Source organism: Ammodytes marinus, assembly GCF_949987685.1.
Source record: "Ammodytes marinus genome assembly, chromosome: 13".
In the NCBI taxonomy this organism is placed as follows: Eukaryota; Metazoa; Chordata; class Actinopteri; order Uranoscopiformes; family Ammodytidae; genus Ammodytes; species Ammodytes marinus.
The window spans coordinates 13934457-13949565 of record NC_137217.1 but is presented as its reverse complement, the minus strand read 5'-3'; the positions used below and the strand labels follow the sequence as shown (position 1 = coordinate 13949565).

The window sequence follows — 15109 nt, the reverse complement described above, 5'->3', positions numbered from 1 at the left end:
ACAATGCTAGTCTCTCCAGGTGCTGCAATCAGGAAAGTTTTAGTCAGCCAGGTTCTGCTTAACATTGAGGGAAAAAGACCAAGAAACAATAAATAAATGATGAAGCAAAGAGTGTCATTACATTTGATTTGAGTTTTTAGTGGCCCCTGGAATACAAGAGAGAGAGAGAGAGAGAGAGATAGATAGATAGAGAGAGAGAGAGAGAGAGAGAGAGAGAGAGAGGGAGAGAGAGAGAGAGAGAAATAAACAATTCTCAAAGGGGAAATCCTACGAGATGGGAGCGGGAGGTTTGAGTGAGTATACAAATAGATGGCAGACCAATAACAATTTGAAATAAATAACTCAATACATTCATTTAGAATAAGATAACTTAATATTTCAAGATATATTCAGTATTTGGCAATTGGCAGAACTAGGCTAAATAAACGGATGAAGTGAAGTTGGTGAGCTTAAATAAATAAATAAACAACATTTCAAACTAAGCATTAAACCACCGTCCGTCTGTACTGTTGTGTGCATAGTTGTTTGACTTTGAGAGAGGGCGGGACTCTTTGGAGAGCGAAATGAACTAGGCGCGGCCAAAAAGGAGCCCCATCCATCTATCACACGTGTAGACAAAGGGGGACTCCACAACACAAAGCTAGATGTGCCCTCTCAAACTTTTTCCGCGACGCACGGCGACGCGCACGGAGCAAAAGCAGACACAGGTGAGTTTGTCTTATTGCCTTTGCTTGCACCCCCGTAGAGATTTTTGAATGTATTTTGCTGTTAAAAAAGTTGCTGCTGTATAGTTGGTGCGTCAGCGCTCAAACTTGAGAGCACAAAGCAGAAGAGAGAGGGAGAGAGACATAGGGAATGAGAGGCAGCGAGGAGAGAGAGCGAGAGGAGCGGTCCCCTTTTCCTTTGTCTGACGCGGGGCGATATGAGGAGAGAACTTGAGGGGATGCTCATGCACGCATCTGCATAACGTTAAATAATACTTAACGTATGATACTAAGAAATGAATGTACAGTGGAGTTTGGTGGAGATGAGATGGAGTTTGTACTGCTGCCGATTTTTTGTTTTGTCTCTTGGGGATGTTGCGACGCGCAAGACAAAGCAACTGCCCGTCAGAAGTTTGCCAAGAAAACGGAAATGTTTACGCACTAGGGAAAACATACTAAGTAACAAGTATTAGTTCATTAAAGTTTGTAATAGTTTGTTTTTCTCTTGCAGTATAGGTTTTTATGACAGTGGTGTTAGTGGTCTTGAGTTGCCAGTGCACTGTGGGAATTCAGAACAATGCAATCAGGTGTAAAGTCTCTAAGCAACAAAACAGTGACACAGAATGAAACTTGTTGCACTTAAAAGGAATGCTGCTTGGAGGCTAAAACATGTATTCAAAGTAGGTTATTCTCGAAAATCACAAAGAAACTAGTGATAGTTTATTGGAAACATGAGCAACAGGTACAAGTCGCTGCAGCCTCTTTGTTACAGTAAAGGCTCCTTTGTTCTCAGTCCATACAAAGAAAACCGGCAGAAAGGAGCGCAAATCCACAAGGAAACAACTTCTATCAACACTTACAATGATTTTCACGTATTGAAAAAAATATTGTAAATTGAGTTGATTATTCTCCAAAGTGTTGAACAAGCTTTTATTTCGCCTTTTTCTTTGAAATGTTTGAAATCCCGCCGGATCACGTCAAGATAAATAGTTTCAAACTTGGAATGTTTATAATAGTGTTTCACTTTCATTTTATTAGGAGAATAAAAACAACTAAACAAATAAACTAGTTTATACGATTTTTAAAACAACTTTCTTCATCACGTGAAGGTGTGGCTAAACAACTTGTTTGAATTTGCTGCATTCCATTGTACAGTTGGCCCTACCCTTAAACTTTTTATTAGGCAAAATGGAAGACAATTGGCTCTTAAAATACTTTTCTGTCATGTCAAACACAATTAGTTTTACATTATGCAATTTTTCTTCCAACTTTTTAAACTAATTCCGAATTCAGTCAGGTCTTAACAACCCTTACACAGCCTAACACATTAACAACCCTTACACAGCCTAACACATGTTCACCTAAAGGGTAAGTTATACATATATAATGTATCATTTAATTGTAATACTGTATTATTTTACCAGTTTTGACTAACTTTGAACTACATTCATAATAATCCCCTTTTCTTGATTCCTCTGCCTTAGGTGGATTTTAACACCAGATGAAACCAGCAAAGCGTTTCCTCGTGTGGGAGAGGTTAAAGGAAATAAAAAATATGTGGAAATCACACTACGGAAGATGTTCAGCGTCACCTAGCAGACGGCTTTTCAGACGCAGAGGAGGATTAAGAGGGCTGTGCACTTCTCTTTTTGGACAAGGTGAAGACCCATCTCAGGAAGGATTTGAAAACTTCAGCAAACAGCAGCAGTGTGCCAGCCAGGCGGGATGCGTTTCAGGCACACTTGGAAAATCTAAAAAAAAAAACTCATGGAGACACTTTGAGGATTATAAACATGTCTAGTGTGCCTCTCCACAAGACAAGCTCCAGCAGTCCCAAAGTCACGGTGGATAGCTGGATATGCTCTGCTATATAAATGATCATCCTCGGCCCTTTGCATGGGTAGGTGATATGACTTATTCATCATGGGATGTACCACTTGTTCAAACTCTTGTTTTGTAGGGCTGTGATGCTCGCTTGGAAGCAGAACTTACCAGCTGACCCCACTATCTCGCTTACACACACGCACGCACGCACGCACGCACGCACACACACACACACACGCATACGCACACACACACACACACACACACACACCAATTTATTTCCCAATATCAGTTTAATTTTGGCATCAGCTGTAACATTGATATTGTCATTCACCATCTTGTGAAATCAATTTTTCAAATGTTTATCGATTCAGACATATTGCCATAGCCTGGGGGTTTTGTGAACAAACTTGCAGGGTTGACTTTTTACACGTGCACATAAAAAAAACATTTGACTAATGTGAAGTGCCTGAAGCGCCTCATGACCATTTACAATTTTCAAAACTACATGATCACTTTACTATTCACTGCACATGTATGTGTGATAAATATATGATGGATGGATGTTGGCGATCAATGATAGATCAAATGGATATTTATTGAGAAGCTGTGCGGATATATAGGCCTTCACCAACAACACATTCTTATTACACAAGATTTTCCTCACAGATCAGATATGGTATGCAACTTCATACAGTCTTATGCAAAGTTTCTGTTTCGGCATCCTTGCCTTATCCAGTGCCTGCAGCCTGCAGCCTGCCTCGGCCTAATACATTTGTTCATAATCCGATGTTATGCGTTTCATTTGCTTGGAGATGCTCTGTGATCTCACTTGTTTGATGTACAAATGTGATGCAGTGGTGTGAATTGCCATCAGAATCTGCAGTATATAGTCACTGCTTGTTAAGTAGACCCCAGCCAGAGAAAGATATGTTTCTCTGCAAATCCTTGAGTTCACCGAGGGGACAGAGCAGGAGAGGGGGAGCTTTAAAAATGAAGAGAGTGCTTTTGTATTGTGCCTGTTTTTTTGTTTAACACAGCAGTTAATTTTGGCTAGCCCTTTTAAATCTGGTAGTAAAAAGTCATGAGAGATGCGAGCAGCCCCCTTGCTTATAATACTATGATTGTGTGAGGCAGCAAGAGAGATAGAGAGAGAGAGAGAGAGTCTGGCTCCTTATCAATGATGTCATTGAGAGCCAATGAGAGAGTGCGGTGGTACTTCAGTCAGCATCCAAGCCCCGCCTCCAGCCTGTGTGTGCATGGCTAGCCCACATGGTTCTGCAGCATCACATTGTTCACCATGCGTTTGCTCTGCTGCAGCGAGACCAAGCAATGCTGAGATGTTGCTCCTGGCTGTGTGCTCTGATGTTAATCTACCATGTCCCCTTCAGAAATAAGCTTGTTTATCACTGTAAACATATGCAGGGAACAACTTGAGGAGCGAGATTTATTTTTATGTTTTTTGTCATCAATGCTTTGCCAAAAACACATCTGCCCCTCGAAACATTTGATGGTATTTAGAGTGTGAGGATGCAACAATCCAGGCTTATGAAGATACATTATCGAAATGGTATAAACACAGCCAACTGATATGTACATTCATTTATGAGTTCATACAAGGCAAAATTGTTGAAAAATAAATGATATATTATACCTCAATGATTACCTTAATTCACTTAAAAGCACCGCATTAGAATAATTTAAGGTTACCTGACAGTTTCTATGTCAGCTCAGCTGTAAAACCATTCACCTCTATCTGTTAACATACAAAGCTTTGAGACTCAGGGAAAAACAGCATTTGCACGCCTGTTGGCTCAGGTCACAGCCTATAAATGACTGGATCAGTGGGAATGTAGGGCAGTCGCACTGTCACACACACACAGGTGGGGACGGATATGGGTCAGTGGAAGAGTGTGGGTGCTGATGATGAGTCATGTGTCTGTAGGGACAGTTGAAGCGAGAGAGAGAGAGAGAGAGAGAGAGAGAGAAGGCCTGTTCAGTTGTTGGATAAACAGATGATGGTTATATGCAGTGCATCTCATCTTGAACATCCACCTGACATGCAAGAAACCTTACTCTGAGTACTGCTCTGCTCCATTGTTGTAAAATGTCATTGAGTCCGGACTGATTGATTATGGTATTGAATGGTGTCTGCACTGTCAAGTTTTTGTTTTTTCTAATTCCAGTTGGTAGCTTCGTATAGGGGATTATAATGTGTTAGGTACTCTGGCTTTTTCATTTAAGTAGATCTGATGCTCTGCCAATGAAATCCTGCTTATACCATTAGCAGCCTTATACCAGCATCATCCTGCCCTCCTGTTTACCTGCATTACTGCGGATTACAAGTGTGCAGATTTAATCCGGTACCCAGTTAATGAACTTGAGAGTAAAACAAAACAACTAATCATTGTGACAGGCCCCTGGCTCTGAGCTCTTAATAGGCATAGGCACAGGCATGGTTCCTTTGCGACAATACAGTATATGCTCCACTGTGTGTAGCCTAATTACAATTGCTTATCTGTAATGCTGTTATCAAGTAAGGCACAGTTTCCATAACATTTTAGCCATTTGATATAGGCACTTTATGAGAGCATGCATGAATTTCTTTTTTTGTATAGACTTCCAAGTGGGGGCTGAGGTTCTAACTAAACCTAATCCGTGGAGTTACATGGGGCAACATCAGGACAGCAATCTCTAGCATCTTCCAGCTCTGAGGTCTCAATATCCGTCTTAAGCTGGAATGCTCATTAAAATGGGCATCGGTTTCACACCATCTCTTTCTCTGCAACATATGCATGCAAGTAAATCTGCGTCGCCATAATCTCTCATCCATCTGTATTTGCTATGAAGTGCTTTATTCTGTTTTTACTGACGTCTGATAAGGGGCCACGAAGGATAGTACAGTATAGTGTTATCGCAAAGTACTACTTGAAACCAAATCTACAGACTCATTTAAGTGTTTGTTACTCTTTTGTAGTTATATTTCCATGATGTCCATGAGCTGGTCTGATGTTATGTAAAGTGCATCAGACTATAGAATACAACATTATTAGGCCTAGAATAACTGATCACTACTACTATACGCCTTATTCTCTCAGGCATGCTGTGGTCAGCTCAAGGAAAACTATCCGTTTTAATTTTTCCATTCATTGCATGTAGATTCAATGCAGCTTGTTAGTCCCTCGTATAAATAACCATAATACAATCATGGGAACACTAGGTGTATTTTCTGGTTCATGAAACCATTAAATGACAACAAATACCAGTCAATGTCCAATTTGTTTTTGCAGCATTTGATATAATTAAACAATGTTGACCCAGTACTGTGTATGTTTAAACCGTGCTTTAATGAATCTAAGTATTCTTGCACTTTTGAAATGCAATGTCTGGTGATTGATACAGGCACTTACAGATGGAGAAATACATTTCGGATTTTGGATGTGTTATGTGCTATATGTCTTGACAATATGAAGACTAAATGGCTATTGCTGAGCTAGTACTCAACATTCCAATAATATTGCTTAATTTCCCCTACTAGATGAATTTGGGTTGACGTTCCCTTTGTGCATATCAGTGAGTCATAGACAGGACACTGGACTGTGGGCAGAGTACAGTGAATTACAGTGCACTAAAACATTAGGCCCACCATTACTAATCGTGACGACAGTCCTAATTCTCCAAGCTACAGGCATTCTGTGGTCATCCTGTTGCAAACCATCGGAGCTTAGTTTTAGCACTCGGTGCCTGTAGCAGTGAGATAAGTTAACGTGCTCGGCTGGCATGCTAATACATACCCGCACTGGGGGACAGGAATACATTATTTCTTCATGAGTGCGCATGCAAGGCGCAGTCATGAAGCAGGGGAGGGAGGGAGAGGGAGAGAGAGAGAGAGAGAGAGAGAGAGAGAGAGAGAGAGAGATATAGAGAGGGAACATAGGGAGATGAGGCAAGGAAAAAGAGACATGGGGGTAAATGATGGCCTAGAAAAGAAAGGATGGAGAAATGGACAGCAAGAGAAAAGAAGTGAGACGGAATGAACGCGGGAAGGGGAGAAGCAGAGGAAGTTAAATGAAAATAATTAAACCAATAGAAAGCTTTATAGTCCTCCTCCATATCTGTCACTCTTCAGTTTATAGTAATTCTCTCACCATGACATCATTTTATTTCCGGCTGTGACAGAGTTTACGGAAAGCATTGTCCCTCCAGAGCTTGCTCATTCTTTACAGCCAATAATCCCATGGGAACGGCAAGGCTTTTTCCCACATAGGTAACCTTTGAATGAGCTCAGGAACAACACAAGGGATTGATTTGGCAAATAAATGGCTGTGTGCAGATTTTTTATTTTAATTTTTTCTTTGACGTGAAAAGCATTGGGCCTGTATCCAACATCGTATGACCTTTTGAGGGATTTTGTGTTTTGTCATTCAATAAGAAATAGCTGGCGGAGAATGTTAATAGTGCAATGGCTGGAATCTACCTAAAAACCTCGCTAGAGCTTTTGACGTGAAGACGCAATGATGTAGATCTCTGAGGGGGAAATGAGCACAGGGCTTTGGTATGTAGATTGCTATTGAGTTATTATGTGTTTGGGTTTAAATGTAAATCTTAATGTCTTTTACTACATGCTGTGCTTACTTGTGTACACGCTGCACATTTGCCCTCTGGGTTTTTATTGAAGTCAAAACCGGAGTGCAGACAATATCATGACAAATCGGTTGGAAAAACACATAAAGGTAAGCACCCAAATCAAAATTCCATGGATGAGAGCTCACATGGTGCGTGGCACAGCATGGTCTAAAAGATATTGCTTTTGTACTCCTTCTTTGTCCTTCGCCCAGGTATAGATATTGGGGAAACAATTTCCAATAAGAGCTGCAGCCAGTTGTCTGTCTATTACAGGTCAACTTATTACCTCCATAAATGCACAGCATGTTGCTGTCTGGGGATAGACCGATAATCCCCCTAAAGCTAAATCTGCTTCTCACACACACACATACATGCACACACACACACACGCGCGCACACACACACACACACACACACACACACACACACACACACACACACACACACACACACACACACACACACACACACACACACACACACACACACACACACACACACACACACACACACACACACACACACACACACACACACACACACACACACACACACACACACACACACACACACACACACACACACACACACACACACACACACACACACACACACACACACACACACACACACACACTGTAGACAGACATCCTTGTCAGCCAAGGACAGGCATGCATCAAACCCACATGGGGACACACATGGAGATAGACTTGTCTGGTAGATAGACAGATACACACACACACACACACACACACACACACACACACACACACACACACACACACACAGACTGTAAAGACTGGGATTTTATCACAGACAAATCTATTATTGTCTGATAGTTAGGAGATTAAGAAGCAGTGATTTATAGACACAAACACATACACCTGTAAAGGAGGAACATTGGCCTGCATACTGAAGTGTACACTGCAGTTCACTCTTAAACTGGTCAGCTTTAATATGTGATTTACTGTGATTTATGATATTGGTGGCTCTATGATAAAGACTCAGTATATCATTTTTCATCATATTCATCTTGTATTGTATGCACTTATTATGGTTTTTGAATCACACTTTTAAAACATGTCCATAGTGCTTTTGTTCTGCATATTCTAAAATGATAGATTGTAGTGGTGGTGGTTTTGTTAACCTGTAATGGCAATATCTGTCCAAGTTAGTTATCTAATTATTTTTTCATATGTAAAGTCCTCACTCTTTAAAGAGGTGTAAGCAGTCCTTTTTAAATATTGAACATAACTGCTGCCACAACTTTGTATGCCAGAAGCCACCAGCATTTAACTTTCTACCACGCAACCCTCCAACACAACAGTTACCGTCACTTTCCACAATTATTTTCCTAAATCCTGAGGAAACAGTCTGTGAAACATTTCCATACATCTTTCTGCCAATTATCGCAATGTGGCCGACTGTGTTGCAAACAATCCTTAATATCAACATGGTACATGATCATGCCTTGCAGAGCTGAATTTTCACGAGATTTACGATTGGTCTTAAAAAGGATCCATTTGAGAATCGATTCAGCTCAGATATGTACAAAGGCAAATTATCACAGTTCTGCATGGGCTTTTTTTACTATAATACCTAGTGAGTGATCCAGTTAGAGATGTAAAAAAAAATTGTGTGCAATGGAAATAACTTTAAGTTGTGTACAGTATTTGAAATCAAATCTATCTAATTCTAATTGATCTTTAGCAGTGTCAGAAAACAGTGATTAAAGAGGAGCTAATAGCTTTCTGCACTAGGTTATAGAAAAGCAATTTATGGAGACTCAGTTTGGCAATCATCTAGTTGGTCAAGAGTAATGCCCACTGTTAGTGAATGGTTGCACTGTCCTCTGCGTGCTCAGTCTTATGTGGGAGTACATGACCAGTCTTTTCACTGCTTTTCTCCATGCAGTTATCCCTGAGATTGTACCAACATCAAAACATTTCGGCCCACACTCCACTATGTCAAGCCTCCCAGCTGGGTATGACCATGACTCTTGGTCTGTTTTGTCTGGTGGGAGGCTGAACCTTACATTTGCACAAAACAGAGTTTGATGCGTAGTCTTGTTCACTGTTTCCATTGCAACTTAAATCAGTGTTGTTGCTAGGTTTTCTAGGTTATGTATAATTTTCGAAAGCAAGAGCAGAAATTATACAAGACAGGAGGAGGCTGGGCTGCTTTATTGAACAAAAATCTATTGTTATGTTGTGTCACATTTTCTTTTAACAAAATCCTTCTGTCAGCCAGAAAGCAATGTTGCGAAAAACAAGAACAACAAAAAAAAAGGATCACAGCAAAAATAACAAATATTTCATGAAGGGATAAAAGCACAGGAGTCTAAAGTGATTTAAAAACTATAAGGGAATGCCACAAATAAGAACAAACATTCCCTGCTGCCCTGAAAGTGTCACTTTAGAAATGTTTTCCTCCTGTTTTTTAACATCACAACAATACAATACAATAACATATTTTTAGTTCTTACTTACTTATTGATATCAAACATAGCGAATTCCCCTGTCCCTCTGACATCTTATGCTCTACTTGTGAACTTTAGATATAAAAACCAAATGTAAAACAGCTGTTAAAAGTTGATATCTTACTGTCCTGCTTTAGTACAATGCTAATCCTCTGTAATGTGGCTATTTGAGACCTTGGAGCTATGTTTATGGAGGTATTGCGATGAGTTATAATCTTCTTCAGATACGGCTGTCAGATTATGGTGATGACATACTGTATATCAGTGTTTAACAGTAATCATTTGGACTTGATAACAAAAAAAAAATGTTGTGTGTGTTTATGTGATGCTGTGTATTATACGCATAGTGATAGTCAAGCAGCCCTAATCCCAAATATTATTTTGTGTCATATCTTTATTACACCTCGTCGGGACTGTGTGTTATGGTTGACTAGTGCTGAATCAGATTGGGGTTGATGGAGATATCTTTAAGCTCAGCTGGATATGGTGTGATAAATCCGATTATGTGTTGTAAGATATCAGACTTTAAACTATATCTACCTTTGCGCGTATGACACACCCCTTTCTACCTTTGTGAAGGCACACGTACAACACTGAATTCAGGAATTTGAGATATTTCATAGTCATACAAAGATAACACAATGCAGTTTAAAGATACTGTATCTGCATCCTCTGGCTCATTGTTGCATCTGTCCCTTGGATAGATAACATGTAGACAGACATGCTGCATTTTTTATTTATTTTCCCTATCAACTTAATGTTCTGAGCTCTTGATACAGATATTAACAGTGTGTCGGATAAGTCAATGAAAAACTATTTTTTTGGGTCCACTCACGTGCCTTTTCCTATCTCTCTATCCCTTTCTTTATCCATCCATCCAAACTTCTCAGATGCACATTTTGCTTATTCTGTTTGATTTTAAAGCTGCATGATGATGTAATGGCATACTGTAAGATGACTCGAAACAGAGATGAGTAATGTTCGGGAATCTGCGTGTGTGGCACTGTTATGAAAGCCTTCCCACGAGAGTGTCTGCATTGACACGATTTGACACTCAGTCCAGTGCTAGGCCTAATCTGTGTGCCTGGAAATGGGTTGAATAAGCCCAAGTGAATGCCCTCCTCTTAATAATGTAATAGCTCCACACTGGATACAGCCATATATGCTGCATACTGCTGGAAACAGGCCTAGTTTTCATAGAAAATATGGCACAGCACACAGCAGTTAAGTATGTGTTTGAATCTAATTTAAAAACACTTTAAAGTAATGGGCATACTTATTTAAATGAATAAATAAATAAATATATCTTCAAGTATGTAATTAAAATCCTTATTTTTCTCCCAAGGGAAACTGTCCACTAATGTGATATTGTCCCATTTTTATAAGGTCAGAGCGATGTAGATTGCAACTTAAAGAAAAGGCTTTTATAGACAATATAAAAGATGCATAATAAAGGATGACATATTTCCTCTCAGGTCTTTTCATATGAGGTCAATGAGTATCTCTAGTGGGAATACAGCTGAATAAGGCCAAGTCATGCCCTGCTCTTATTATTATGCAAAGTTGCTATATGCATCAGCCGTTAGCTATTCGTTGCTATGCTGTGTTGCCAGCGCTAGTTCACAATGTCAAACTCATGGTAATTGTAATGTCCTTGCTGAATAAAATTAGATTCTGACTGAAACTGTGTGTACTGTGTGTGTTTGTGTGACACACTGACAGTTTTAACCACTGAAACGAAACACACACACACACACACACACACACACGCCAAGCCCACACACAGTGTTTGGTACGGCCTGTGGCAATGTTCACAACACCTCAACATTAAGCCACTGCCCTTATTAAGGCTAACCAACCAGTGCTGAATCACAGTGGACACAAATGGTATTTTTAGACAAGGTCAAGGCTCGGTCTTCAGCCGAGAAATGAGCTGAGTAAGCGTGAGTCATGCCTTCAATTATGCATTAGACTGTTAGCCTGCACACACTCTGACAGACAGGCAGTGTTGGCTTTCAGATAGCAAGCTGTCAGAGGCTAGACTTACAAGTGACCCTGTACTCTGAGTGCATGTTCTCATCATTTGGAAACCAGAGAACTGTCAGGTTACGGATCCAAAAATTAAACAGATCCATATTAAAATAATAATTTTGAGTTAATAATACCATATCAAAATAATTTACTTCTTTATAAATGGACCCTCCTAATGAAACTAGGCTTATTCCTGTATCAGAACTATGTTACATTCAGACTAAACACTTGTTAACATGACTAGTTAATAAAGTAGTCCCTTGTACCTGAATTGGACTAAAGGGAATTAAGAATGTTCACATGCAACTTAATTGACCCATATTATGACTCATTTTTACCTTTTATTCCAAACAACCTGCCTTCACGTCACCACCCCTGGCAGCCTAGAGGAACTTGACTGGCCTTGTTTTTAGCAAAAGCAAAAAATGAATTCAGATTTATTTTAATAGTCTTGCAAAGTTAATCCCCCTGCACCAGTCAGACTACTTTTCGATTGGGTTGGGTAGATAATCCACTTCTAGCCTCGACGGTATAAGCATATGTGTGCGAGTGTGTTTCGTGTGCATGACATGTGTTCATTTGTGAGCTTCTCTTTTTCCTGCTGTTTGTGTTTGTTGTGTATGGTTGGTTGTGTGTGTGTGTGTGTGTGTGTGTGTCGGGTTGTGTTCTGCTGTTGTTTGTATTCAGATAAACAGAGGCTGCTTGTCCATACTTAGTTAGCTCTCTGATGTCCTCAGCTGTGTTTGGTAATGCTGCTAACACAGGGAACTGCAGCCACTCAGACACACAGATAATTCAGTATGAGAGCACGCAGCAGACACACGGACACTCGCAAATAGGTGTTTACACTTTTCTCTCTTGCACTCTCTCCCTCAAATTCACTCCCTTTTTATTGTGTGTGTGCCCCCCCACCCCCCACCCCCCACACAACTCCTTTGATGAATTACATTTCCCCCTTGCCTTCCCCTCCTCTCGGCCTCTTTATCTATTTCTCTGACTTAATTTGTTCGTCTGATATTTCTCCTATCACGCACACACACACACACACACACACACACACACACACACACACACACACACACACACACACACACACACACACACACACACACACACACACAGTGAGATGCTGTCGTGCCACAATAGACCAATAGCCAGCCTCCTCTTCAGTTCACCGCAAGTTCACTCGGCACCACACTAGCAGAAATGATGCAAGACATACATGCAAATTTGACAATGACAGCAGCCGTGCTTAGCCACACATGTTAACACTGCTCCTCAAAACCTCATGTACACATGTGTTTTCACTTGAAAAGGTAACTTCAGATCTAAGGAACAAGGGTCTGTTTAGTTGTTATCTCAGATGAACCCGGTATACCTTGGTCTGGTAGACTGATGATTTGCCTTCATTTATTTGCTGACTCATCTGTCCCAGGAGCTTCTAAAAGATCTAAATATAATCAGACCTTGTGAAAGCCAATTGGGGCATCATTATATATATATATATAAAAAAAGAGTACATTATGGGACATACCATCTCAGCAGAAGCAGTCCCCTTTGCAAAGTCCTTGTACAAAAAGCCCATCAATCCAACAGAGTTAATGATTTGTCGCAATCATCTTTTACAGTGTGGATTGACGGCTTGGTAATCTGGCTTGCTGACTGTCTCGTTTCATACAGTATCGGAACGCAAGTGTGGAGGAAAGACAAGTTGTCCTTGTCATGTGGAATGTTTTTCAGTTGGACTGCATGCACCCTTAGACGAGCAATGTAAGAACCCCCCTGCAGAGATATGCACTCTCTCAGTCTATGAGTATTCTCTCTCATCATCTCAGGCTCTCGCTCATGCACCCTTCTCGCTGTACCTCCTCTGTCACAGTTACACTTTGGCTTTCTTCCCCCCTGCCTCTCTCTCTCTCTTTCTCTCTCTCTCTCTCTCCCTCCCTCCCTCCCTTCCTCCCTCTCTCTCTCTCTCTCTCTCTCCCTCCCTCCCTCTCTCTCTCTCTCTCTCTCTCTCTCTCTGTTTCATGCTGGTATGCATTGCTGTCTGTCAGTATTTGCACTTTAAGTTTTCCTTGTGCCAATGCGGTCCGCCTGTCACAGTTGGGACGCCTTTCTGTCTTCTTCTCTCTCGCTCACTATTGCTCTTGATCTCTGGCTGCCTTTCTGGCTGGCTGCGTGTCTCTTTCTATCTCAATCTCTCTGTACATTTTCTGGGCTGTATCTCTCTGTGTCTGCCACTTTCTCCCACTCTCTCTGCATCTCTGCATCTCTCTCTCTCTCTCTCTCTCTCTCTCTCTCTCGCATTACTGCATTTGTGCTTGAATTGTCTTCTTATCAGTGATGTATTTTTTTTGAATGCCTGTTTCTCGCTCTTTCTCTCGTCTCTTTAATGGTTGGTTTATCAGGTGTGCGCTTTCTTGGGTCACTCCCCCGACTTGAGTCACAAAGTAACTTGCAGAGTCACACGTGTGCTCATCTGATCTCTGTGAGAGTCTTACTGCTTCAGAGGGTTTCACTGCTCAGATTACCACAGGCTTGCATTGGGAAGGATGATGATGTATTTACTCTCTGACTGAGTTTCGGATGAGGCATCTTTGCTCATTCCTCGGGTTACCACACTTGTTTAGCTGCACCAGAAATTGCAGAGGAAAATTTGACCCAGGATTCCAGCGTTGGGAAGTGTCTTTTAATTGTTATATAGAACTGTAGCAGATTGTAATTTTAACACATTGTTTTGTGTGTTAACGTGGCACTGTGGGGAGTAGAATATACTTACTGTTAACAGAAGGTGGATTCAACAGATGAAATTTATATTTTGTACACAGTCATTTAAATTCCATCCGTTTGTTTGTAATCCAACTTGTACTGTATGTGTCCCATGCTGTCCATGTGTTCATGTCCATGTGTGCAATGTATCTGCTTGTGCATCTGTGCAAGTGTTTGTCTGTGTTTTCCCGTGTTTGCCGAATGTGTGTACACATACCGTATGTGCTCTGTGTGTATGTAAAGTGTGCAGTTTCACCCTTACTGAACTGCTGAGTGTGTCTGTTTATATTGGGTCTCCTATAGTGAACCCATCCAGGACATATCCAGTTGTTAAAATTTCATTTCAAGAATCCAAACCATTGGAGCCCGAGCCATTGTCCCAAACCTGGGAGCCATAAAACTCAATTTCCCATGGAGGAGGGGCTGTTGGTGGTGGTGGGGGTGGCATTTTGAAGTCCAAATGTTCTTATCTCATGCACTATTAAGCGAGGCAGTGGGGTGTGTGGGTAACGTGGTTTACAGGCCGTCTGTCACAGCCTCAGGGTTTGTTGCTCCCAGTGCGCGCGCACACACACACACACACACACACACACACACACACACACACACACACACACACTCACACTCACACACACACACACACACACACACACACACACACACACACACACACATA

The 15109-nt window shown here is 41.0% G+C and overlaps 1 long non-coding RNA gene across 1 annotated transcript in view; it reads left to right on the top strand.

The window, feature by feature from the left end:
* The first annotated feature begins 627 nt into the window (after positions 1-627).
* LOC307259385 overlaps positions 628-15109 on the top strand; it is a 99212-nt gene continuing 84730 nt past the window's right edge. The window contains exons 1-2 of the long non-coding RNA XR_013845155.1: positions 628-707; positions 2189-2604. This is a non-coding gene — a long non-coding RNA (uncharacterized lncRNA). The remainder of the gene's footprint in view (positions 708-2188; positions 2605-15109) is intronic.